The following is a 26842-nucleotide window of genomic DNA, read 5'->3' as shown; positions in this document are numbered from 1 at the left end:
GAAAGAAATGAAAATAAAAGCGGCGCCATACATAAACAATTAAAGGCGCGCTTAAAGTGAATGTGGTGCCATTCATATACAAATGAAGGTGTTAGACCATGTGTTGTAATAAATAATCCAATATGTAGGCCGAGTGGTAGTTCCATGTAGTTCCTTTATTAGCTTTAGTTACAGTTGTAGAAGAAGAAGGTAGGATGGTAATAGGATAGAAGTAAAGATGTACAGCAGCCCCACCAGGAGCAGTCTCCCTCTGCTCAGCCTCTCATCCTCCAACTGACACTCTCCACTAGTCCACACACCAACATTCCATGACATCATACATTAATTTACTGTCATGCAGGCTGAACAGAGAGAGCATTGATGTGAAGAAAGAAGAAGGGAGTTAACCATTACAACATATCCTCTCTCTTCACAACAAAAGGAAATAGAAGAAGAAGAAGTAAAGAAACAGAAGGAATACAAAGTTATTGCAATAATGGAATGCAATAAAGCGATTAATTAAAATGGAACATAGTGCAATAATGCAAAACAATGAAATGCAATATAATAATAATGAAATTGCAAGCAATGAAAGCACACCGAAATAAAACCAACTAAGAAATGCAATGTAATAATAACGCAATCAAATTGCAAGTAATGAATGTACACCGAAATATAAGCAACTTAATGGCATTAAGAAATGCAATGTAATAATAACGCAATCAAAATGTAAGCAATGAATGCACAACGAAATATAAGCAACTTAATGGCACGCACACCATCCCCATTTCTCTCAAAGGAAGGCAAAACCAGACCTGTGCCAAGAAAATACCCACACAGAAAGAGACAAAACGTCACAAGCAAAAGAAAGAAGAATTGAAACACACGCACAACATAAGTGCACCTGACGTCTCAGGCTCGCCTATGTGTAAGAGATCCAATCATCGGCAACATAAGAAAGATGGATAAACAAGAGCCGTTAAGTAAACAGCGAACCGGCGCTGAGACTTGACTGGACCATAACCAGAATGTAAAAATGCATGCGTGACAACAAGTACTCAACAAAGAAGACAAGATACACTCACCCGACATCAGAATACCGGGATACACACACTCGTAACTCGTAAATCACAGGGAAACCTTCACCTGTGTAATCCATGTAAAAGTAACGCAATAAGCAACGAGATATACTCACCCAAACATGCAAGTAATGAGATACACTCACCAAACCGCAATATTAACCTTGTCGCATAAGAGTAAATTACAAGGACCTGTATAAATAAGCACTAACTCGTAAATAATATCATTTCAGCAATGAGATAAACTCACCCAAACATTCAAGCAATGAGATACACTCACCAAACTGCAAATTTAACTTTGTCACGTAAATGTAGACATTTGATAAAACTGAGCACATAAGCAAAAGCATTGATAAAACAGTGCAATGAAATAACATTTTAAAAGGAACATGAATTGTACTCAGTTTGTCAAAAAATAAGGGCAAAAACGATTCCAAAACATGCCAGAAGATGGCGCACAGTGTACATCGTAAAGAATAAAGGCCGAATAATGCAAGTTCCCGAATAATGCAAAACTTTATCTGTGTCAAACTGGAAATCAGGAATCAAAAGGAGTGTTCAAATAACCGGCAGACAAAACGAAGAAGTAACTCCTTGTATTTAAAAAAACATCTTCACACATATCCACGTAGAGGGAACAGTTCTCAGGAAGACAAGAACTGCAAAGTAATTATGAAGAAGTCTCCGACTGTGGAACATTTTCCACACGTGCTCTTGGCTAAAACTTGCAGGCGCTGAGGCAAGGAACAGAACTTAGCTGACAAGAAGGGCGCTCGAACTTCATGACAATCTGCAGGCACTGGAGTTCGCAGCATTTCCCAAAACTCGAAAGGGTGAACATTAAATCCATGTATGTTCGCTCGCTGAGTGCGCACAGCCTCTACCACAAACTACGTGATGCGCAACAGAAAGGGAGCCTTCCGCCACGTTAGCAAGCGTTGACAAGCGTTGCCATGGTAACGATAGCTTGCACGCATATCACGTAGCTCCGGATGGCTCACGGCGGCACCAAGGAAACAAATAGCCGTGATGACGTGACATTCACGAGAGAGAACCCAATAGCAAGGTTCCATTGCGTCACCAGTACACAGAGGCAGTGGAGGAGACAGGAGCTCTTGACCAACGGAAATGCTGGCAAGGAGAAGGCAGTTGGCCTGCAGACTTGAACAGGTAAAAAGCGTTATTCCAGGAAATAAAAATATGATTGCCCAGTCACAAAATAAACGCAAATCCAAATAAAATCGGCTCCTTTGAGAAAATGAAATCTCACATAACACGTTGTAAGAAAAAACCGAAAATAACTTTGTATCAGCATAAACAAGTCAGTATCTTCAATGAAAGATGCAGGTTTCTGTGTTGGACCCATAAGCACAGAGCCAGTCACATGTGGACACAGGTCAGAAAATAAGAATCTGGCAGGGTAGATTAAGGCTGGCCGGTGTGAAAGGCCACTGGTGGGGCTGAAGCTGCCAGTTCCATTAGAAAGTACTTAAATACTCATGTATATTCTTAAAGATTGTAATACGTACGTTGCAGATTCTTAAGTAGGTTCTTTAGTTGATGTTTCAATGTTCCTTGTAGAAGAAATAAGTAGGTTCAAGAGTCCAAACGTCGCCAAAATGTTGTAATAAATAATCCAATATGTAGGCCGAGTGGTAGTTCCATGTAGTTCCTTTATTAGCTTTAGTTACAGTTGTAGAAGAAGAAGGTAGGATGGTAATAGGATAGAAGTAAAGATGTACAGCAGCCCCACCAGGAGCAGTCTCCCTCTGCTCAGCCTCTCATCCTCCAACTGACACTCTCCACTAGTCCACACACCAACATTCCATGACATCATACATTAATTTACTGTCATGCAGGCTGAACAGAGAGAGCATTGATGTGAAGAAAGAAGAAGGGAGTTAACCATTACAACATACTATATGTTAAACTGCATCACTCACGTCTTTAAAGATACAGGGGAAATCTGTGTGCATTCGGGAAAGAAATGAAAATAAAAGCGGCCCATACTTACACAATTAAAGGCGGAGAGGAACACTAAAGTGTGTAATAATCCCACACATATGTTACAAGATATAGCACACAGAGATAGCAAAAGAGCGTTATCTTTTCGGGTAATGAAAGATAATTGATGTTTCAAATAAAAAAATTAATTCTGCAACAATGTAAAACATCGAATTGAAGCCTACAATGTGTATAGCGAGCTCAAAGTTGGAGGGGATTCTGAAAAGCTGGGTTACAGAGAAGTCATTTTGTAACTTGCATGGCGTTATCACCTGCGCATGGAGGCTGACAAAGAGAGAGGCATGGATATGAAGGATCTGCCCCCATTTTCTATCAAGAGAATGCACTGCACCCTTTAGGCCCTGGTGCCGGGAAACTTGCACGCTGCAAGTCCCCGTCCGCTGTTTTTATGGCTGAGAGAAAAAGAGACATTTTGGGGAAGGCTAGAAGTACAGTTAGCACAAATAGTTTTATTAGTTGAAGAAAAAGGCACAGACGCTTTCAAGCTTTCAAACTAGAAAGCACAGTGCGAGCTGTGTTTAAAGAGATGCGGGAGTGAAAGTGAAAGCAAAGTGAAAGCAATGACACGGCCGGGCCGCCGTGAGATGCGCTCTGTGGTGGGGGAGGGGGAGGGGCAGTTGTGAAGGAATAGAGAAAGTGTAATATAAAGCGAAGAGGATGGAGTAAGATAAAAGACGGCAGAGAAGAGAGAGGTGCAGCTATGGAGGTAGTGGCATCAAGTAAATAAAGGCTCACGAGAGCGAGGCCAGCAAGTTCGGGAGCGCATTCCTTTGAAGCCTGGGGGGGGAGCAAATGGTCAGCCCACGCCCGGCGCACATGCACTGGCCATAATCCGCACTCCAAAGCCCTCTTGTTAGGCTTTCCCGAAGCCCCTACATATTTTCTCGCATATCGATTGCTTACGCAATAGCTAGGCTCAACCTAATAAAGGAGTCTATATACCGGCTGCAGGGCAGATTGTGTGCCGTCCTGCTGCCGTGCCTCCGCTCCCCCACTCCCCTAGTGTGCGAAATGCTGAAAGTGTGTTTGCTTTCCTTTGGAGGTTGCTGGCTGACCTGCAGGTCCGCGGCATGGGAGGGGGTGGAATACCCGGATGGCCGTAATTAGACCTGTGGGCAAAGTACAGTGCTGCTTTCAAGTGCTCGCGCTGCAACTCCACACAGCTACAAAGCTTTGTGAATTGTAGTGGGCCAGCTTCAAGACCATTTCAGTTGAAAATGTGAGTAAATTGTTGTTTTTTACGTTTACCACTGGTGCACCCCTTCATCCTAACCTTCACCTCAAGTGCACCCCTCTTCATTCTCAGATTCACCACCGTTGCAGTTGTCTTCCTTCTCACCTTCACTGTCAGTGCAGCCCCAGCCTCATATTCACCCTTAGTCTGGCCCTCTCACCGCCCTCACTTTCTCCACTAATTCAGCCCTCGCCTTTCCCATAGTGAAACCCTCCACATCCTTGCACTGTGAGAGATGGCCTGCAGAGAGAGGCAGGGATCGCTCTAGGTGCTGAGGTGACCGTGTTAACAGCGTTAACTCTTCAATCGTGTACATTTTGAGTTCTTAGCGTTACTGTAATAAATCGCGAGTCTGAATGTGCGTGCACTCGCCTATGATTATGTATGTGCACGTCTGTCTGTCTCCGGGTGTCAGTGTGCGCCCGGTTTGCCCCTATGCTGAATGAGTGATGGATACATCCAGGCTGCACCGAACCTTCGGCTTGCAGAAGTACGGTGCCTGAATCCGTTACCTCCACCAACCCGAGAAAAAAACGCGAATAAATGAGCGAAACGAGCAACTTAAAGACCAACAAACCAAAAGGACGTCGGAACATAGAGGGACCAAGAAGGAGAAACTTTGAACAGCGGAGGGAAGCTGCAACGCAGGAAAAAAGCCACCCCAACGCCGGAGCGAGCGAAGCATTAGAGGGCGGAGAAGATGGCACCACACCGCAGCGGCTAAAATGGACCAGGCGAAAGGGGGAGAAAGGCTGCAAAGATACCCCGCGCTCAGACCTCAACCACCCCCGGAGCCAGCCGCCAACCTAAACAGCGAAGTAAGTGCCAGCAGAGACAGCAAGCGGTAACGGCAAACGCCGAAGGGGCCAGAATAAGCATCGGGTGTAAACGAAACTGAAAGCACACACGGAAAGCGGCCATCTTAGCCGCACAGCTCACTCACCCAAAGGCCACACTCCCCGGCGAGCAGAAAATAGGGCTGCGAAGGCACCGGCACATACTTGCGACATGCAACGCAACACTCAGCAGAAGCAGCGGGGGTCAGGGGAGCAATCGTGAAGGAAGCGTAAGCAGGCGGAATAAGTCAGGCAAACAATCCGACTAATCCCCTCACACAAAGTGAAACTGAAAGGCACACAAGGAGGCAGCCATCTTGAGGAAGCCAAGCGCCGAAGAAACAATCACGCATATCAACAAGCGATAAGATACACTGCAGCGGCGAGATAAGCACGGCTCTGCAGCGGTGTCACCGCACAGCAAGATCACCCAAGTTAAGAAGAGAAGGAGGAATAAGACAACCTAGGTCACAATCTAGCACGGTAAACAAGAAACGAAATGAAACCTAAAGTCCTGCCACGAGGGAGCGGCCATCTTAAATAACCCGAGCGAACAGTAAGCAAAATAGCGGAACGGAGGTGACCAACAAAGAAGCCAGGATCTGCAGCGAAGATAGAGCAAGCAGACCACCAAGGACAATAAGGCCGCTGGGGTAGCCGCAACCTGATGGCGAGGCAAAAGCAGCAGCAAAGGAGCCATATAGCAGCAAACAAGGCATCTGGCCAGTAACCCGAGGCGGAGCTGGCGGGGTCAAAAACCAGAACCAGGACAATCCGGGAGGCAAGCAGATACAGACTCGAGGGACAGCGCACAAGGTCGGGTCCACCAGGACCGCTGGGAGAAAAGTCCGTCTCAGCAGCAGGAGCACTGCGGAAGGGGGGCAGGCTAGAAAGTTACTTGTCCAGAAGGGGGTTCAGCGAAATGGCAAGCCAAGAAGGCAAAGCAGCAAGCGAGGTAAAGAAATATAAAAACAACCCTCCAGACTCTCCCCTAAAGCTAAAAAAACTACACTACCCTGGACATGATCCTCAAGAAAGTCAACGAGGGGAATGAGGTTGCAAAGTCCACTAAACAAACAATCGACAACATGCAGCTACAACTAGCAGCCTGAAGAGCGGATCAAAACAAAACAAACAGCAGGATAGACACTGCAGAAAAGAGAATCAGCGACATCGAAGATGCCAACACAAAGTCAAATAAGACGCTATTCTCAGTAGCCACGGCCACTAGTATCCTCTAGAAGCAGCTGGCTGAGCAAGAGGACCATACCTGAAGGGAACAACAGGCTGCTCGGAGTCCCGGAAGGGGAAGAGTACGGGCCAGGGTCCTGCTCAGCCCTCCTAGAAGAGCTTATACCTCACATCACGGGCATTAGGTTCGACAAACATTTCGAACTGGACAAAGCATATCGTGTGCCAGCGATGAAACTCCAAAACAGCCGAGGCCCGCGCCTGATCATTTGCAAACCCCTAAGGTCACAGCAAACAGAGGCCATCTTCACAGCGGCCAGGAAAAATCAGACCTTAAAATGGAAAGACAACAAAATAATAATCGCACAAGACTTTTCATGCCAAACCGTAGACACCAGGAAAGGCTTCCTTGCCCTGAGAGAAAGAATGAGGAAAGACAACATTACCTTTAGCTTCGGAAGTCCAGCAAAAATGAGAATCATAGACAAAGGGCGCACCTTGATCTTTGATGACCCGGATGAGCTAAGAAGATACCTCTGCGGTCCTCCTCCAGAGGATATGGAGTACCAACTCTCAGGTACTGCAAAGAGAAGAGCTTCGCTGCACACCACAAAAGCTGCGGGTCACTCCAGCCAAGGGCACTAATGCAGCCAAAAGCGAAGGCCAACCACATCTCAGTGCACAATCTACCTCAAACTTCAGTCTGCAACAAGGAAAGTTACCTCAGTCTTGGGGTGGTTTCTGACTCTACCCCGTGATACTGAATCTGCCTTAGGACAGATGCGACTACCTTACCCACCCTGAGACAGGGGGACCTGCAAATACGCAGAGACTTCCTTTCGTATTTAACCGACAAGCATATCCTTTACAAGTGAACAATATGTAAGGACTTGGGGCCACGAACCATGACTGCTCACAATGAGAACCTTGGGGGGTGGGATGGAGGGAGGGAACTTTGCTGACGCACGCCCACTGTGTCAAAATGTGGGGGGAGGGGCAGGCGGGGGCAGGAGGGGCGGGGATATGTCCCGGTACAGATCATACACATCTATCTCTATCTCTCACTATCTTTCCACATTCTTTACGGACACACACATGCAGCCAGGAAGACTACCCAAGCAAGCCATCGAGCAACACAAGGCAGCACTGGAGGGAGGCAGGGGGGGCAAACGTATGGAGGCACAGTACCCAAAGACAACATCAAAAAGGGCGATGAAAACCACAAACCATGACACAACATAGGCACTCCCAGCTACTCTCAGATCTAAAAGTAACCTCACTCAACGTTAAAGGGCTTAATCACCCAATCAAGAGAAGGAAGGTAATAGACTACCTAACAAAATTAAAAAGTGACGTGTGCGTCCTTCAAGAAACTAAGCTTTCCGAAGAGGACGCACAACGCTTGAAAGCGAACTGGATAGGCCTAACCCTCTTCTCCCCCAGCCGTGCATAAAAAGAGAGGTGTAATCAACACGAGAGGCCTACTCCTTCTACTCCGGGGCCCACAGGGTATTTTCCAGACTAGATTATATATTCACGTCCCGACAGGATATCTCTGTGACCGATTTAGCGGAATACAAGGCACGGGGAATCTCGGACCACTCCCCACTGTATGCACACTTGGGACGGGGGAAGAGGGAAAGGAACAGGGAATGGAGTCTGCTGGCCTGGGAGATCCAAACGCCAGAGATACTGAAGGGTAATCAGGGCCGACATAAAGGTATATATGGCTGAAAACGAGAGCACGGTCCAATCAGGGGTCACACTCTGGGAAGCAATGAAGGCGGTCCTCAGGGATCGTATACACAGCAGGCTAGGAGAGGCCAGGAGGCAGATCCAGGCCACTGTCTCTAGTGAGGAGGCTTCGATCATGGCACTTGAAGCAGAATACCATCATAGAAAGGAGGAGAACATACTTAGAAAGCTACTAGACACACAAAGACACTATAGAGACCTTGTCCCTGGGGAAGCGCGGACACAGGCACTGGCTACGCTACACCGATTGTATGACGTAGGGGATAAGTCGGGCAAACTTCTGGCGTGGCTGAGCAGGAAGGAAAGGTCAGCTAGATGGGTAGATAGGATCACACTGACAGAGAATAGGTCGGCATGCACAGACGAGGCTATAGCTGAGGCCTTCGCAGCATACTATGAAGACTTCTACCGAGCCAGGCAATTGGGGAACGAGGACGAAGCTCGCTACTATATGTGCGAAATGGAGGTCCCGACCCTGTCACCTGAGGACATCGTGGACCTAGATGCAGAGATGACACTAGAGGAAATAGCAGAGGCCATAGCATCCCTGAAACGGCTTCCCAGCGGAATTTTTCAAACGGAGGGCCGACCTGTTACAGCGGCATGTAAAAACATTATTCGCCGAGGCATTCCAGGCGGTGAGCCTGCCACCCGACCTTGCCCTGGCCACAATTGTCCCAATATACAAGGAGGGCAAACCTAAGGACATATGTGCTTCTTACCGCCCGATTTCCCTACTCAATATGGAGACAAAGATTCTGGCCACTGTCCTTGCTAGACGCCTTCGGGGGGTGATATCGGGCCTGGTACATGCGGACCAGTCAGGTTTTCTCCCAGACAGGGCCACTAAACTGAATCTCCGCCGCACGCATAACTGGCTGCAGGAAGTCCGAGAGAGGAACGAGCCCCACTGGTTCCTTTCGTTGGATGCAGAAAAGGCCTTCGATGCGGTCTACTGGCCCTTCTTGATAGAGACGCTGAGGAAGTTTGGCTTTGGCCCTAAGTTTCTACAGTGGATTCAAGTCCTGTACTCAGCCCCGAGGGCACGAGTGCGGGTCAATGGCAGGGTGTCGCGCGAATTCAGTATTGGCAGGGGAACACACCAGGGGTGCCCACTGTCCCCCCTACTCTTCACACTGACAATAGAAATCTTAGCGATCAGGATCCGACAGAATCAGGGTATTAGAGGCTTTGCATGGGGGGAATCAGAGGATACCCAGGAGACAATTTTGCTATATGCCGATGACGTCCTGTTGTTTGTTACAAACCCGGACGCCACAATCCCGGTGCTGTTCCAGGAACTGGCTGACTTCGGTGCAAGGGCAGGCCATACGATTAATTGGCATAAGTCGGTTCTATATGACCCGCAAGGCGGGGAGCGAAGTGATTGCCTGCCAGAACTCCTCATCCACACCACGGAGGGCTTCCAATATTTGGGAGTATACATAACACTAGACAGTTCGCTCTCCTTTAACAATAATGTGGCCCGAATCATGACAAGCGCAAAGACAGAAATGGATCGGTGGAGACAGCTCCCGCTCACTCTATTAGGCCGCGCAGCGCTATATAAAATGGTGTTGCTTCCGAAGTTCCTCTATGCCCTGCAAAACGAATACTATCCACTACTGGTGCAAACTCTACATAAAATCCACGCTGACCTACGTGCATTCCTATGGCTGGGGAAACAGCCGAGAGTGGCCTTAACTACACTGCAGCGCCACCAATACAGTGGAGGGTTTTCCCTGCCCAACTTAGAAGCATACTATTGGGCGGAGCACCTCACTCCGATTAATGAATGGCTCCACGCGGCGATAGATCACCCTACCTACTCACTGGAAAGGTCGAAATGGTCCACAACTAACGTGCTATATTACCTATACGGAGGAACCGGAGGGAAGCAACTTCTCCCGGCTACCAAGATTACACTGACCGCGTGGCGCAGGGCGACCAAACGCATGGGATGGGACAAGAGACCCACCCGCCAGACGCCGCTATGGCACTGTAGATGGCTGGGGGAACTTAATAAATTTAAGGGATTCCGACGTTGGGATGACATCGGCATCTCAACAGTAGGGGACGTGATCACAAGGGGAGAGTTGAAAACATTTGACGCGCTGCGGCAAGACTTTGGCTTACATACCACACAGTACTACAGATACACGCAACTGCGACATGCATGGAGGGCACAAAATATCACTCTCACAGACATCCCAGAATACGCGCCGCTGGAGGGTAGGTTACTGCAGGAGCAGATAGGAAGGGGGCGGTATCCTTACATATAGAACGCTGACCAACAATATGCTGGGTACCTTGCAAGACTTGTGCGCCAAATGGGAGGCGGATGCCGGGGCCATGGAAGACCTAGACTGGGAGATGGTTCTGAGGCACCCGCGCGAAGTCGCAATTAAGTCTAGGCTTCGCCTCATACAGTTGAAGGTGCTACACAGAGCCTACTTCGACAGGGTACGCCTCTTTAAAATGGGGAAGGTCACGGACACAGCATGCCTTAGATGCCATCAGAAGGAGGGTGATTTCTATCATACACTCTGGGGTTGCAATATCATACAAACATACTGGGAAGAAGTATTTGTGGAATTGGATGAGATACTAGGCACTACGCTACCAGGCGACCCTAAGCTGGCTTTATTGGGTTTGACAACCGAAGTGGACCTGACCCGTCCCCTAATCATTTTTCTGATACTGGCTTTGGTGGTGGCAAAGAGAGACATTGCACAATACTGGGGAGCTGCCGAACCGCCAGGCTTAGAGGAATGGAGGAGAGGGCTAGACTTATACATGGCGGCGGAGAGAGTGACCTATAAAGCCAGGGGCTGCCCAAACAAGTTTCGGAGAGTTTGGGCAAAATGGAGACAATACCACGGATTGGAGTGAAGCCACAGGGAACCTAAGTGGGGGCCTCGGGGGAATGGCCTGGTGACACAGGCCCAACGAAGGAGACCAGGGGAGGCAATGTCATGGAATGTATTATACAACCCAGATATGACTAGTGTGTGACAATACATCAGGAGAGGGTGGGGAAGACCTGGGGGGGGGAGGTGGACATGGAAGTGGCTGTTTCGGGGATTGTTTTTCTCAGTCTTTATGTACAAACTATAAGTCTTGTTACAACCTTACGATTTTTTACTTGATTTAACTGGGATCCTGGGAAACATAAAAACGAAAAGTTGCATAACTGGCGGGCATTGGCCGAATGTTGAAGCCAGCCCGTGTACCTACCTTTCATTTGTGATACTTTTGATGCAACAATAAAAAGTAAAATTTAAAAAAAAATAGAAAAAAAAAGAGAGGTGTAATAACACTAATAAATAAGAAAGCTACACTAACCCTACATGAGTGTTACGTGGACAAGGATGTGAGACTCCTAATAATGAGTCTAAAGCGCAGGGAAGAAACAGTACATATAGCCAATATTTACGGCCCTAATACAGAGGATGAGCCCTTCTGAAGAGAGATGGTGCACAAACTAAGCAACCTCCCCCAGGACGAGCTCCTGATAGTAGCCGGAGACCTCAATCAGGTGCTAGATCAAGCCATAGACAGACACCCACAAAGAGCCAGCCACCAAATTCTTACATAACACACCCTTAAGAACATGTGTGCCAAACTCCACCTCGAAGACCCATGGAGACTCCAACACCCAGATCCTAGATACTACACTTTCTACTCCCACCCCCACAACTCGTAAAGCAGAATAGACTACATGCTTATGTCAACCACACACACCCACCTCATAGAGCATACAGAAATAGCGCAGAGAACTGTGTCAGATCACTCCCTCATCAGCCTAACACTCAGCGGGCGCCACAACGAACAAACAAGCCGTAGATGGAGATTCAATAGCGATGTAATCAAGGACCCAGTGAACGCAGCCGCCATGGAGGAGGCCATTAGATATTACCTAGAATTCAGTTACAAGCCAGGCACAGACAAAAGAGTACTCTGGGACGCCATGAAAGCCACAATCAGGGGCAAAATAATAAGCATAAAGTCTAAAATGAACAGAGATAGGAACAAAACAATACTGGAACTAGAGAGACAGATCTAAGACCTGGAGAAGCACCACAGCACGAACCTAGCTGACAAAAACACCTTGACGACCCTAACGAGGAAAAAATATTAACTTAATGAAATACTAAGCGAGAGGGCCGGCTTATGGATAAACAGATACAAAGCCATAAACCTTTGTACAGCTAATAAAGCAGGTAAAGCACTGGTATCATATCTCAAAAGCAAGCAAAGGCAACACGCCATTGCGGCAATTACAGACTCTAACAAGATATCCCAAACAGCTAACAAGGAGATACTCAGGGTCTTTAAGGAATTTTATGAGGAGTTATACAAGGAGGACAAAGGTCTAAACTCCGATGGAGGTTCTGCCCTTCTGGACGAGCTGAACCTACCTAAGCTAACAGAGGCACAACGTGCATCCCTAGAGCAGGATATAACAGGAGCAGAGATAGATATGGCAGTGGCGGCCCTAAAAGAAAATAAAGCACTGGGGCCGGACGGGTACACAGCAAAATTCTACAAACACTTCCTCCCCCTAATTAGGAACACAATGAAAGAGGTTTTCGAACACCGCATCAGAGGAGGGAAAATGACAAACTCAATGGCAGAGGCCAACATTATAGTCATTCCCAAAGAGGGGAAAGACACACAATTCCAGCGGAACTACCGCCCTATCTCTCTAATCAACGTAGACTGCAAGATCTATGCGAAAATACTAGCAGGGAGACTCAACGCACAGCTCCCTAGCATCATTCACAACACACAGGTAGGCTACCTCAAAAATTGGCTATCCTAAGACAATACGAGACTCCTATGCCACATAATTAACCACGCCTCCGCCGACACTAAACCAGCGTTCATGATCGCGCTAGACGAAGAAAAGGCCTTCGACAGAGTCTCATGGACCTTCCTCGACCAATGCATGCAGAGTTTTGTCCTAGGTGACAACTATAGGGCAATGGTGATGGCGCTGTACTAAGACCCCAAAGCCCGAGTAGTAGTGAACGGGGGCACATCGGAAGCACTATCTCTGGAAAGAGGCACCAGACAAGGCTGCCCACTCTCCCCGGCACTGTTCCTACTTACCCTAGAACCCCTACTGACCATGATCAGGAACAACGCTGGGATAAAAGGGGTGACAGTCAATGGCAATACGGTCAAACTACCAGCATATGCAGATGACATACTCATCATGACAGAAGACCCAGAGCCCTCGATAGAAGCACTAACGAACACCATAGACAAATACGGAAAATTAGCCGGGCACAAGCTTAACAGAAGCAAATCTGAATGTAAACCACTCAACGTTCACACCACTAAGGTCATCAGGACTACACTGGCAAAGAGGGGCCCTAAAATACCTAGGCATCTATTTCGACAGGGACCTCAAGTCAACACTTGACCACAACAAAAAGTCAATAATTAATAAGATAAAAGAGAGGCTAGACACTTGGTACCCCAAGTATGTCAGCTGGTGGGGCAGGGTTGAAACTATAAAAATGATGATAACACCCATGGTTAACTACCTGCTAAGCATGCTCCCACTAATAGTCATGGAGGATTTTCATAAAAAATTAAACACTATGACAAATACATTGTCTGGAGGAGAAAGAAAGCCAGGATAAGCCTTCAAAAACTCAGGCTGAGCAAGGACCTAGGAGGGCTCAACGTCACAAACTTCAAGACTTTCCAGACAGCCTGCCTAGCCAGACAAGGCATACACTGGCTCATGCCCGAACAGGCGTACACGCCGGCTTGGCTAGAGCTAGAAAGAGCCTTGCTAGGAGGCCTTAACCCATAGGCTTTCCTCACAGCCAACAAACACCCAGAGGCGAAAAACACTGGGGCATATTATCAAGGACAGTCGATACATTATCGCCGATTTTATCGGCAGGAAACTGCCGATAAAGCGGCGATAATGGCCTTGATAATATGCTCTATGATTTCCAATCGCAGCCCATGTTAGATGTGAACACATACATCTGGATCCTCTAGGGAGAACAATAGGCTCATTGCTTATTTTGTCGTTGTTACAGCCTTTTTTTTTAATAATGGTTTTGAGTACATGATTCGAAAGTGCAAGTAAAGGTCGCAGATAAGTAAAAAGTGCACAGTGCTCTGTTTAGTAACCTTGTCACAAGGGCAGGGGGAGGAAGGATGATTTTTCATACGAGGGAATGCCACCAGATGGTGGGCTATTCCTAATCGAAGTCTAGTGAGGACAAACCGGTGGGATGGTGTAGTGACAATCCTCAGATAATTTTGTAAACCAAGTGTCACCACATTGGAGAAATATAATTGTGACCTTGTTAACAACATATTTCTATCTCTCCGAAGGTAAGTTTTCTTACTCAGATAACGACACTTTAACTCTTTCTTGGGGATATCGGATAAACAATCGGGGTCAGCCTTGACATCTAGGTTAAATATATCTCTAGCTGTTACTACAACATAATGGATCCATGGAATTAGTGAGCACTTGTCTAGGAGAAGGCAATCACTAATAATACTCCTGGTAAAACCAGTTTCTTCCTTCATCCAGACTGCTCTCCACACCATCAGGGGCCTTAGGCTAATTAGATCGGACAACAAATCCAAACCCAATTCCCGGTGTGAGATCTCGTTCGAGGCTGATTTTGGTAAGCATAACAATCTTTTAATAAAAGCATTTTCCTCGATCTGTAGATCCATATGCCTACTATGTCCCCAAATGCCGGATCCATATAGTGCGAATGACACACATCTACAACGAAAGATGTGCAGCATATCATGGATACGACGGTCCCCAAGCTTATTCGCAAATTTGAAAATTCCGTGGGCACTTTTAGACATTTTGGCCTTCACATTAATTAATAATCTCTTGGGACCACATACCATTACTACTAAACGTAATCCCCAAATAACTTAATTTTTTTACAATTTCTATTTTTTTTACCTCTATATAGAATGATTTTGACTTTCTTATTTTCTTCCCACACTGCATGATGAATGTTTTGGTATTATTAATTTTTAGCTTCCTGCCCTTAATAAACTCTGCAAACTTGTCCATTAACCTCTGCAGGCCACAAGGGGTTCTAGATAAAAGAACCGAATCATTGGCATAGAGCAGGACCGGGATGGGCAGACCATCAACTTGTGGGGCATCTGAGTTCACCTACTTGAGTTCGGTATCAATCGCATTTATAAAGAGGGAGAAAAGAAGGGGCACGAGAACGCACCCTTGTCGAATACCCAAATTAACATAGATGCTGTTCGTACATTCTCCCCCTTGACCATATCTAATGTGGGCAGATAATTTTGAGTATAATCTGGCCAAAAAATAAATAATCCCAGGTGGGGCCCCTTGCTCTAATAGTGTCGACCATAGCAGTGCATGGTCAACGAGGTCAAACGAGCTGCTTAGGTCCGCAAAGCAGAGGAACAGCGACCCCTGTGTAGCCCTCAGCCTGGGACGACTCCTGGTGGCCGACCACACTGGGAACAGTACCGACATCCACCGACCATGCACGCAACCTAGGATTCATCCTCGACTCCTCCCTCTCCATGTCTAAACAGGTTAATGCCGTCTCCTCCTCCTGCAACAACACCCTCTGCATGCTCTGAAGGATCTACATTGGATCCCGACCGAAACAAGAAGAACGGTGACACAGGCCCTCATCAGCAGCAGACTGGTATTGGAAGCTGGCCGGCTATCTATTATTGGAGAAACTTATCAAGGTCTTGGGTTACGTGCATATAATACAATGAAGAGGGACCTCTACCCAGCAATTACGTCTTACCGACTATAATACAGTGGAGTGGTAGTCTAATAATTCGACATGGCGAACTGAGCCCTGAACTCTTTATTAATTACGGTACGGATACTTACCATGGGATACCCTATAGCGTGACGTGGCTTCAATATACTCTACAATTTATGACATATTATATCCGCTTCCCATTAAAAACAATTAGCTGAAGATTCTCCACATAGATTGAACACTTAGGAGAGTATTTGGGGTTAAGTGGTCGACCTTATGACTGGCACTGAGGAGTTACGCTTTGATGGACACGGGTCGACTTACTAAGGCGAAATATGAACCCAATATTCGTCTTGAAAAAGTCTCTATGAGACGAAACACGTGTCGGCGGTGTGAACTGTGAAGTTTGTTTTATATGTCTACGGATACATAATAAAGAGTTGGAAGAACACGATTTGCCTTGGATCTCTGAATTCTGGAGTTTTGTATAATAATGAACATTACACATTGTTGATTGTCAATGAGTATAAATACATTACCTTGTTTCGATATACTCAGAACTCTTCTCCAGGTTTTCCTAGATTAATTAATGATTGGACAGTACTGGGAGTGCTCTGTGGCCTGCTCTCATTTTCTTCTTCACACTGGGAACAGTACCGACATCCACCGACCATGCACGCAACCTAGGATTCATCCTCGACTCCTCCCTCTCCATGTCTAAGCAGGTTAACACCATCTCCTCCTCCTGCTACAACACCCTTCGCATGCTCAGAAGGATCTACATTGGATCCCGACCGAAACAAGAAGAACGGTGACACAGGCCCTCGTCAGCAGCAGACTGGACTACAGCAACTCACTTTACGCAGGAATCCCAGCCTTACACCTACGACGACTACAAAGCATCCAAAATGCCTCCGCCCGACTGATCGTCAACGTCCCCCGCCGCAGCCACTTCACCCCCCACCTGAGAGACCTACACTGGCTCCCCGTCGATGAGAGGATCACCTTCAAGCTCCTCACCCACACACACAAAGCACTCCACAACGCCGGACCAGCCTACCTGAACAGCAGACTCAGCTTCTACACCCCCACCCGCCAGCTCAGCTCCGCCTGCCTCACCCTTGCTGCTGTTCCCCGCATCCAAAGAACAACCTCCGGCAGCAGATCCTTCTCCTACCTCGCCGCCAAGACCTGGAACACCCTCCCTACCCACCTACGGCAAACCCAAGACCTACTTCTGAAGACTCCTCAAGACCTGGCTCTTCGAGCAGTAGCGGCACCCCTCTTCCCTCAGCGCATTGAGGCCCTCACGGGTAAGTAGCGTGCTTTACAAGTGTTCTGATTGATTGATTGATTGGGCCTCTCGTGCCATATCACTAGTTGCATTAATCATAGCTAAGTCACTCTCAGAATAAGTATTTGCAATTTTATTGATAATTGGGTAACACCACTGCAGAATCAGGCGCAGTAATAAGCATGGCACAAGCCCTAAAAAAAGAAGAAGGCGGACTATCCAAGTTAGGCTGTATACAAGTGGCACAATGGTGCATGACATCACGGGTGACATTACAGGAAGAGACATCACAGAAAGTGGCAACACGGCACATGACCTCACAGGAAGTTACATTGGATCATAACACCTCACACATATGTTCAGCATGTCTATCATGAGTACGATTAGGCACATTACAAGATTTAACAAATGAAAGCTGGTCAGTTCTTAAGCCTGTGATTTCAGTTCAGTGGCTGAAGAAATGTACAGCTCAAGTGTGAATGAGGTTTGGTGTTTGACTGGTTGCAGTAAGCAAGCCACTAAGTGCTGCAAGCTAGGCATACTTAACCTGGCAGCAAGAACAAAGCAAAGTTCATGTCTTGGATTACAAATTCTAGAAACTGTAAATGTAAATATCAAAACTATTAAAATTACTAACCTACCTAGCACATCACTATTGTATACACTGAAAATATTAGCCCACTTTGACCATTGTCAAAAAATGTACGTTGCACACTGCATTTGGTATTCTGAGCATGACAAACAATATTCCCTATGAAACATATAGTTATATATATGGATATAACTGTGTAGGCTGTACATATCTGAATTTGGACATTTTGTACCATGCTATATTGCCACAGGATGTTTAACCTTAAGAAAGTAGTAATTAGTGAGACCTTTTACATCATTGAATCCATATCATGTGTGTTAGATCTGGGGTCTCTAGTTGGCAATGGTATTCACCTTTGTCCAAATAGGGACCCTTACTTCTAAGTCAGGATAAGGGGATTACACTCCTTAATAACCCCTGCTCACCCCTTTGGTAGCTTGGCATGAGCAGACAGGCTTATCTCAGAGGCAATGTGTTAAGCACTTGTGAGTATACACAGTAATACAGTGATAACACTACAGATGGACACAACACAGGTTTTATAAAAATAAATATTCTTTATATAGACTTAAATACAAGACCACAAACGACAAAAATCCACAATACTACACTTAAGATTACTTAAAAGATGATTAAAGTCTCTTAGTTCAAGTTGATGGTAGATGCAACAAAGTTCTCAAAAAAGTACCTGGATGCGTAACGCAGGGTAAACAAAAAGACTCACAGAAGGGGAGATGCGTTGGTTCCCTGACCTGGGGGAACGGTTGCGTCCTTCCTCAATGCTTGCGCAGAGTAGGGGACTCGTCGTGAGCCTTACCGGTGTGGAGGTGATGCGTAGATTCTCGGCCTGCGGGCCCGTTGCAGGGCGTCAGATGGCGCCTTGATGCGATGCGATGATCCAGTTGCGATGCGAGCAGATGGCGCCCTTGATGTGGCGATGCAATGACGCCCTGGAATACTTGCGGCGACTCTGTACTTTTGGATCCACGACAGGCCCTGCGACGCGCTTCTCCAGTGATGCAATGGCGACTCTCTCGATGGCGTCATGCTTCTCTGGCGATGCGATAGCGGGCCGCTTCGATGAAAACACGCTTCCAGAGAGATGCGGCGAAGGCTCGCTTCTCCGGCGTTGCGATGATTTCAGCTGCGGCGGCGACGCACTTCTTCCCGATGAGTCGCGCTTCCAGCTCCCAGCGGCACGCAAGTGACTGGAGTCAGAATTCCCAGCAAGGAAATTCAGGAGGGAGCTGGAGGTGAAGTCTTTTGGCCCTGAGACTTCAGCAGGAGGCAAGCACAGTTCAAGTCCTTGGAGAATATTCTGTAGATGGAAGTCCTTACAAAGTTCCTTCTCCTTTTCCTTGGCAATAAAGCAACCACTGCAGGACAACCCAGCAAACAGCACACTGGCAGAGGGGCAGTCCAAACTCCTGCAGCTTCCTTGGTTCTTCTCCTTGGCAGAAAGGTTTCTTGTTCCAGAAGTGATCTAAAGTCTGTGGGACTGGGTCCCAATATTTATACCCCAAAATCCTTTGTTCTCTGAAGGCAGAGAGGACTCTGCCTAGTTCAAACCAGTTCCTGAGCACTTTGCTGACATGACTCTCCTCTTCCTTTCACTGTGCAGGGCAGAGACATCGGCCGCCACACAGGAGGTGGAGCCAGCACATGGGAGGGAAGATACAGCTCTGGAGCACTCTGTTGACAGGATTCCTCTTCTCCTTTCACTGTGCAGGGCAGAGACATCAGACAGGCTCCAGGGGGTAGAGCCAGAATTGTAGAGGGAAGGCCCAGCCCTATTCAGGTACCAGGTGCACTCTCCCCCTCCCATCTGGATGTCAATCTCCCTATTCACCACTGGGCTGTCCCAGACTGTCTCCTGGAATTTCCCCAGCCCTGTCACACACAAACCCAGACAAGGAATACACAAACCAGCAGAGGAAGGCTCAAATGGTTAGGCAAGCAAATACCTGCTTTATAAAAGTGGTATTTGCAAACACAGAATATTAAAATAAACTTTACTAAAAGATGTATTTTATTATTCTGAGTTCAGTCATACTTAATTCAAATTTCTACCATGGTCCCTGAGTCAGTTAGGATTATAAGAATGTAATATTCTTCACTGCCCATTCGGGCCTATGGGAACAGGTAGCCTTCAATAGTGAAAAACGAAAATGGCTGTAATTCACTATTAGAACATTCTACACACGAATCACTGACATAATATCGAAACACACTATATCGACCTACAAATATATCGATACAAACATATCGATGAGTATAATATCGCCATCCTATACCTAACTAAAAACATACAAAAACTATCAGATACACAATATCGAAGTACATAAATATCGATATCACTAAAATCGACAACATACAAATCGAAATGTCTAAATATCGACAAATAAAAAATAAACACACAAAGTAAAAAATATCGATAAAAAATTTATCGACAACATTAATATCATTATTGTAAAAATATTGAAACAAAAAATAAATATATAATAAAAGTTTTAAACCACTATAAATTAAATTTACACAAAAATAAACATCACTCATAACATACAAAAAATATAATTACATTGCACAATGACTAAACACTGAAAACATATAATATTGAACTAAAACTATTTATATAACTAAACTAAACTAAACAAGCCAAAATATTAATTAGCGTTTGCCTTATTTGGAAACTAACTACCCAAATACAATTTAAAAAATACAAACTAACCAATAAAAACACTGCAAATTCAAATGAACCAATAGAAAACTAATTACTAACTCAAAAACACTGTATAAAGAATCACACACCAAACACAAACCACAACAAAAAAGAGAATAAGACAGGAAAGAAAACTCAAGATAACTTCAACTACACCTATAAGAAAATCAACAAATAACTTCACATTCAACAAATTAAAAGTAAGTAATAAACTAAACTAAACAAAACTAACTTCTAAAATAAAAAATATGTAAAATTATCTAAATACTAATGAATATCTACCTTTTATGTTCTTCTACCACTACAGATTATTCTAAAGAAAATCAACAAAGAACAGAAGTCACAAAAAAAGATACAGATAACAAAGTAAGTATTTCCAAACCATTAAAAAATGTAATAACTCTAAGCTAAAACCAATAACAAAAACTGTCACCGCCACCTACAAAAAATATCTAAACAATTAATACAAATATATGTACTTTTATTTTTCAGAAAAACAACATACTGAAAAAAAGACCACGTTTGAACAGTAAAGAACATCAAACTGAAAAACAGATTTATCAACAATGTAAGTATATACTATAACAATGTTTATTAATTTGAATTTCTAATACATAGAACAAGTTTTTAAATAACTATAAAATATATTTCTTATAGATTAACAAAGAGCAAAATGACAGAAGGAGCAGAATTTGTAACCAGCCAAAAAGGAAAACTATTACTGTGCTATATGGGTTACACCTATACACAAAAAAAAAATTTGGTTTGAAAGTGAACTGGAAATGTTGGAAATATTACTCCAACAAATGTTACGGAAGGGCAACAACTAGGGAAGCAACAGTACTTTATACTAGGTAACACAGCCACCCACCAAACGTAGCAGAAATTGAAGTAAGAACAGCATTAAAAAATTTAAAAGAAGCTAGTACAGGTTCCCAAAAACCAACAAGCGTCATTTTAAAAGAACACATTCCCCTAATTCCTAAAACAGCCACCACACAAATGCCAAATATAGCTTGCCTAAAAAGAACAATTGCATGTACCAAAAAACTACTACCACTACCACTCCACCTCCCAGAACATATAGCGAAATAATTTTAAATCCTGACCAAATCATAAGTTTAAACAAACAACCATTTGTCATTTATGATAACCAAAATGATGACAAAAGGCTAATAATATTTGGCACTGCTAATAACCTCATAAAACTACAGGAAATCCAACATTGGATGATGGATGGGACTTTTAATATCTGTCCTACACCTTTTTAACAATTATACACAATCCATGGCCTGTATCAAAACTGCAACATACCACTACTTTATGCACTCCTACCAAATAAAACGAATTCCACATATATGGAATTATTACAAACAATAAAACCTCTTCCTCCTCTGGAAAGGTCCCAAACAGAAACTTATTGAATACACTGAAATACTGAACCGTAATGAAGTATTCATTTAAAAGCAAGAAATAGACTTTCTTGATACAAAAGTTTATATCAAGAACAACAAATTGCAAACAACGGTCTATAGAAAGAAAACATCAACTAATAGCGTACTGCATGGTACAAGCTTTCACCCAGCATCATTAAAACAAAATATACCTTACGGTGAATTTCTACGAATGAAACGTAACTGCTCGGAGGATGTAGAAATGGAAGGCAAATTTGTAGAAACCAAGTCTCGATTCACTAAACGTGGATATAAACACACCGACATTGCTCGAGGAGAACAAAGGGCAAGAGCAAAGACAAGAGCTAAAACGGCAATAGTGAGAAACAGTAAATAAATCAAACCAGATGATGACAAACCTCGACTGATTCTAACATATTCAAAAGAGAGTTTCGAAATACGACAAATCCTAACTAAATATTGGAGTGCCTTAAAAAAGGACTCGAAAATTGGCACTCTGATAAGCGATAGACCACTGATATCATATCGCAAGGCTCCATCAATTCAAGACACCTTAGTCAATAACCATTTTAAACAAGACAAACCGGCAACATGGCTACACAAGCAACAGCAGGGCTTCACCAAATGTCAATCATGCAAAGCCTGCAAGGTTGGACAGAATCTCAAATCAATTATCGATCGAAGAGGGAAGACTTTTGAGATACGGGACAAAATAACATGCAATTCCCAATTTGTGGTCTACCAGATACAATGCTACTGTGGCAAAAAATGTATTGGCTCAACGATATGTCCTCTCCAGAAGAGAATATTGGAGCATATAAGATCAATTCAAAATAAGGACTACAGCTATGCGATCTCTGAACATCTGAAAATCCATCCAGATAAAACCTGGAAAGACATTAAGGGGTTTATTAGGATGGCGTGCGGGCTTTGCCTGCCCGCCACACTTTCGGTAATGTGGACCGCCCGCCTACAGGGCGGGGGTACCGATTTTGGCATTAGGATGCGCCCGCCAAGCAGGCGGGCGTATCCTGTATATTTACCATTGCGGCGGGCGGAGCTGAAATCTCTGCCCGCCGCAATGGTAAAAATGCGCGTTATGCATTTCAAAGCACAACATGACAGGCACCGCGCGGTGCCTGCCATGTTGCACTTTGAAATGCGGGGGGGTACCATAGGTACCCCCCATGTGCACCCCCAAGTCCCAGACTCCAAGGGGGCCCGCAGGGAGTCTCCGCATGCCTTTCTGTGGCGGCACTGCCGCCACGGAAAAGCATTTGTTAATGCCCATAGTAATATGGCAGGCGGTGTCTAACAGACAACGCCACCATGTTACTCATTTTCCGCCCCGGCTGCAAGGCGACCGGGGCAGAAAACAGGCAGGCCGTGTTTGACAACGCCGCGGTCCCCCCCGCCATCCAAATATGGCGGGGGGGGAATTGGGCAGTGGATGTCGGGCAGATTTCCTCTGCCAGGCTGGCATAGGAAATCCGCCCGACATCGTAATGACCCCCTAACTATTCAGACATAGCCACGGTCAAAGAGAATGGGAGAAAATGGTGGAAATCGTATTCAGAAACTAAGATGACTTGAATCAAAGTTAATAATTCGCTTTAAAACCAGGAGCCCGTGGGGTCTAAACGGGGACAAGGAGATTCACGTACATCTGTGATTTTTTGAACTGCCTGTTATGAAGTGAACAATATGGCATTATGTGCTCCACCCCCTGAAGAGTCATTGTGGTTCAGTTTTGAGAATTCCTGTCAGTATATATAGTGAGAACGTGTGAATAATCTTGGGTGCTATATTAGACTAAAAAGAGAGATATGTAAATTTGTATTTTAACAGTTTATTTGTTAGCCTAGTGTGGAGGACTGTGAGCCCGGCATGAACACATCTGGGGATAGAGTCACAAAAAGGCACTTAGCCATTATGGACTCATGGACACTCAGTCATTATCTAAACATCACATGAATTAATTAATCTCAATTCTTGCATTAGGGTGAATTACTCAAATGTTCACCTCCGATCATTTGATTATGCTGCGCTTGCAAAATTAAAGTAAAGCGGTAGATATATCCCCTGAATATTGTGGGTGCTGGACACCAGTAATCCACAACACATGGATAAGTTCTTAATCGAGCTAAGTACATACTACAAAGCCCATGATGCATCCTAATCTGCCATATGGAGTCTGTTGTATAAATAACTAACACTAATGATGGACAATTGTTTGTTAACCGTGACCAGGGACCGTGTGTGTCTGAAACGCGTAGGTGGGGAACCTACAGGAGAATAAACTACAGAAGAAATAATCTTTAAGTGATGTGCGGCGTCTTCTTCATTGAAGTCTTCTTGTTGAAAACATTAATGCGAGGTTGTCTCCCCCCCCTTGGGACATTTGCTCGTTCATATATATATATATATATATATATATATATATATATATATATATATTATAAAATTTTATTTCAAAAACCTTTATTATGTATATAGCACGGTACATCAATGCACTGAATTCGGGCAATTTCCTAGCTAGTCATACAAAATAGGAGCATCTTCTCGTGCATAGTGTCATACGTTGGTCAATAGTAATTCAAACATATAAGAAAACATTCACAGCTATATCCCTCCCCCCCAAGTTACGTCCAATGAACCAAGGTAAGTGTCATGGTCTAAGACATCAACAGATGCAATTACCGTGGCGGAGTCCATTCAACTGGTATAAAAAGTCAGACAATTCATGGGTCACGGAGTTCTCAATCTATGCAGTCTTAATCTTTAGTCCCCACAGGATTACAGCATTGCCCAAGCCCAGTGTTCCTAACAGCATGAATGTATCCCCAGAGGCAAATATCCAATCAGATAAGTCGCAGTAAACTGTAGCGCCAATGTCCATTCAAGAAGCGGCACCAGGTCGCGGGTCAAGAGGCCCTGTGTCAACAACCTCCATCTCCTCAGGCACTTCCTCCTCATCAGCTCTCCGCTGGAGAAGGTAGGAAGTCAAGGGTCTCCAAATGTCTTTCGGACGTGACCTCAGGGGTAGCAGCTCCGCATACATATGTAACTGCTCTTGCCACGTGGTCATTGCCAATAACCAGCATTTAAATTTAGGGGCCCGTCCCCTCCCCCATCTGCAAGCAACTAATCGTTTTGCCAATAGTAAACAGAGCGCCAAGAACTTTTTATGCACAGTTTCTATAGATTGGGTCAAATCTAGCAACGCTTTCAATGGGCATGGAGTAATAGCCACTCCTAACACTTCAGAAAGCCCCTCAAACACCAACGTCCAATATTCTGCAACCTTGGAGCAAGTCCAAGCCAGGTGTATGAAGTCGGCCGCTGCCTCCCCGCAGCGCTGACAGCGGTCCATTTCACGTAAGCGAAACGTATGTAATTTTGTGGGGGTGTGGTATTGTCGATGCAAAAATTTGCGGTTTGTGTGCAGCTGATCTCTCATTGCTCGTCCGTCAGCGGTGTGTCTAGATCTTTGTTCCATTCTAGCCTAGCCGGTATAGAGGTTGACGTTGGTGCATTCTGAACGTGTTTGTAAAGTATTGATATGACATGTTGTGGTGGTTCAGTTTGCAGCATGGCGTGTAGGGGCCCGAAGGTCTCCGGCTCCACCGGGAAAGAGGGGGAAATGTCTCGGATACCCTGCCGAAGGCAGGTATACAAGAAAGTATCCATTATCGAGGGATGTCAGTCTCCAAAAAATTGTTCCGAGGTGCGAAATCGTCCCTGCTTATATAGGTCCCCCCATAAGTGGTATTTGAGCTCAGTAAGTAGTTTACGACAAATTGCTTCGCAAGTGACCTGTAGTCGGGGATCATTCACTAGCGGCATTCGGGGGCATTGCGCCAGTGCAATGCGGTGCCAAGCCGCAAAGGTGCAGTCCACTGTGGACGGATCTCGCTCCCTAGTTCCGATCTGCGTGTGTATATAGCTGGTCCTTACCACAGGGGACATATGGCCATCTTCCACCACCAAGTGTGCCATATACGGCGGAGGGTGGATCCAATATGTGGCAAAGTGGGCCTGGGCGCAATCGTAATATCTTTTAAAATTGGGAACCTCTAATCCTCCCTGATGGTAGGGCAGCATGAGTGTGGCTAAATTGAGACGCGCATGTTTCCCTCCCCAGATCAGTCTCGTCAGTTGGGTCCGTAGTGTATGGAAGAAAAAGCTACCTGGGTTATATGGGATATTTACATAAAGGTACAGAAGTTTCGTCAGTATCACCATCTTGATAAGGGCGATGCGGCCGGCCATTGAGAGTGTGAGGCGTATCCACTTGGTAACACTATCGGTGATTTTGTCTATGGCCGTCCCGTAGTTAGCTCGCATCATAGCATCCTTCTGCCTAGCATAGCGTATGCCTAAATACTTCAGTTTCTCAAGTTCCCACACTAGAGGGTAGTCCAGCTGATTTGGGTGTGTATTATCTGTTAGCGGGAAAACTGCAGATTTGGCCCAATTGATCTGTACCCCAGCGATGCCTCCAAATTTCATAATCTCCCGCAACACTGGATTTAGGTTGTCCTGGGGCTTGTGTATGTAGAGCGTCATATCATCTGTGTAAAGCGAGATGAGGAGCTGGCGAGCTGGATATATAAGGGCACAGTTATTGTGATGTTGTCGGAGCTTCGCAGCTAGAGGTTCGATAGCTAGCGCGAATAGTATGGGGGACAGAGGGCATCCCTGTCGTGCCCCTGTAGATGTTAAATGGGGTGGACCTTGCTCCACTGAGCAGTCCCTTGACTGTGGGCTGGTGATATAGGAGTCGCACCCAATCTAGGATGCTGAAGAGAATTCCCATGGATTCTAGAGTGCCCAGCAGGTAGTCCCATTCTAGAGAATCGAAGTCCTTGGTGGCATCAAGAAATACCGCCACTGCCTCACTCCTCGGATCAATATCCTGCAAGACAGCCTGTAAGGTGTGCAAGTTATGTGA

This window comes from Lissotriton helveticus, chromosome 7 (genome assembly GCF_964261635.1).
Source record: "Lissotriton helveticus chromosome 7, aLisHel1.1, whole genome shotgun sequence".
Classification (NCBI taxonomy): domain Eukaryota; kingdom Metazoa; phylum Chordata; class Amphibia; order Caudata; family Salamandridae; genus Lissotriton; species Lissotriton helveticus.
This window is presented reverse-complemented; position numbering follows the sequence as displayed.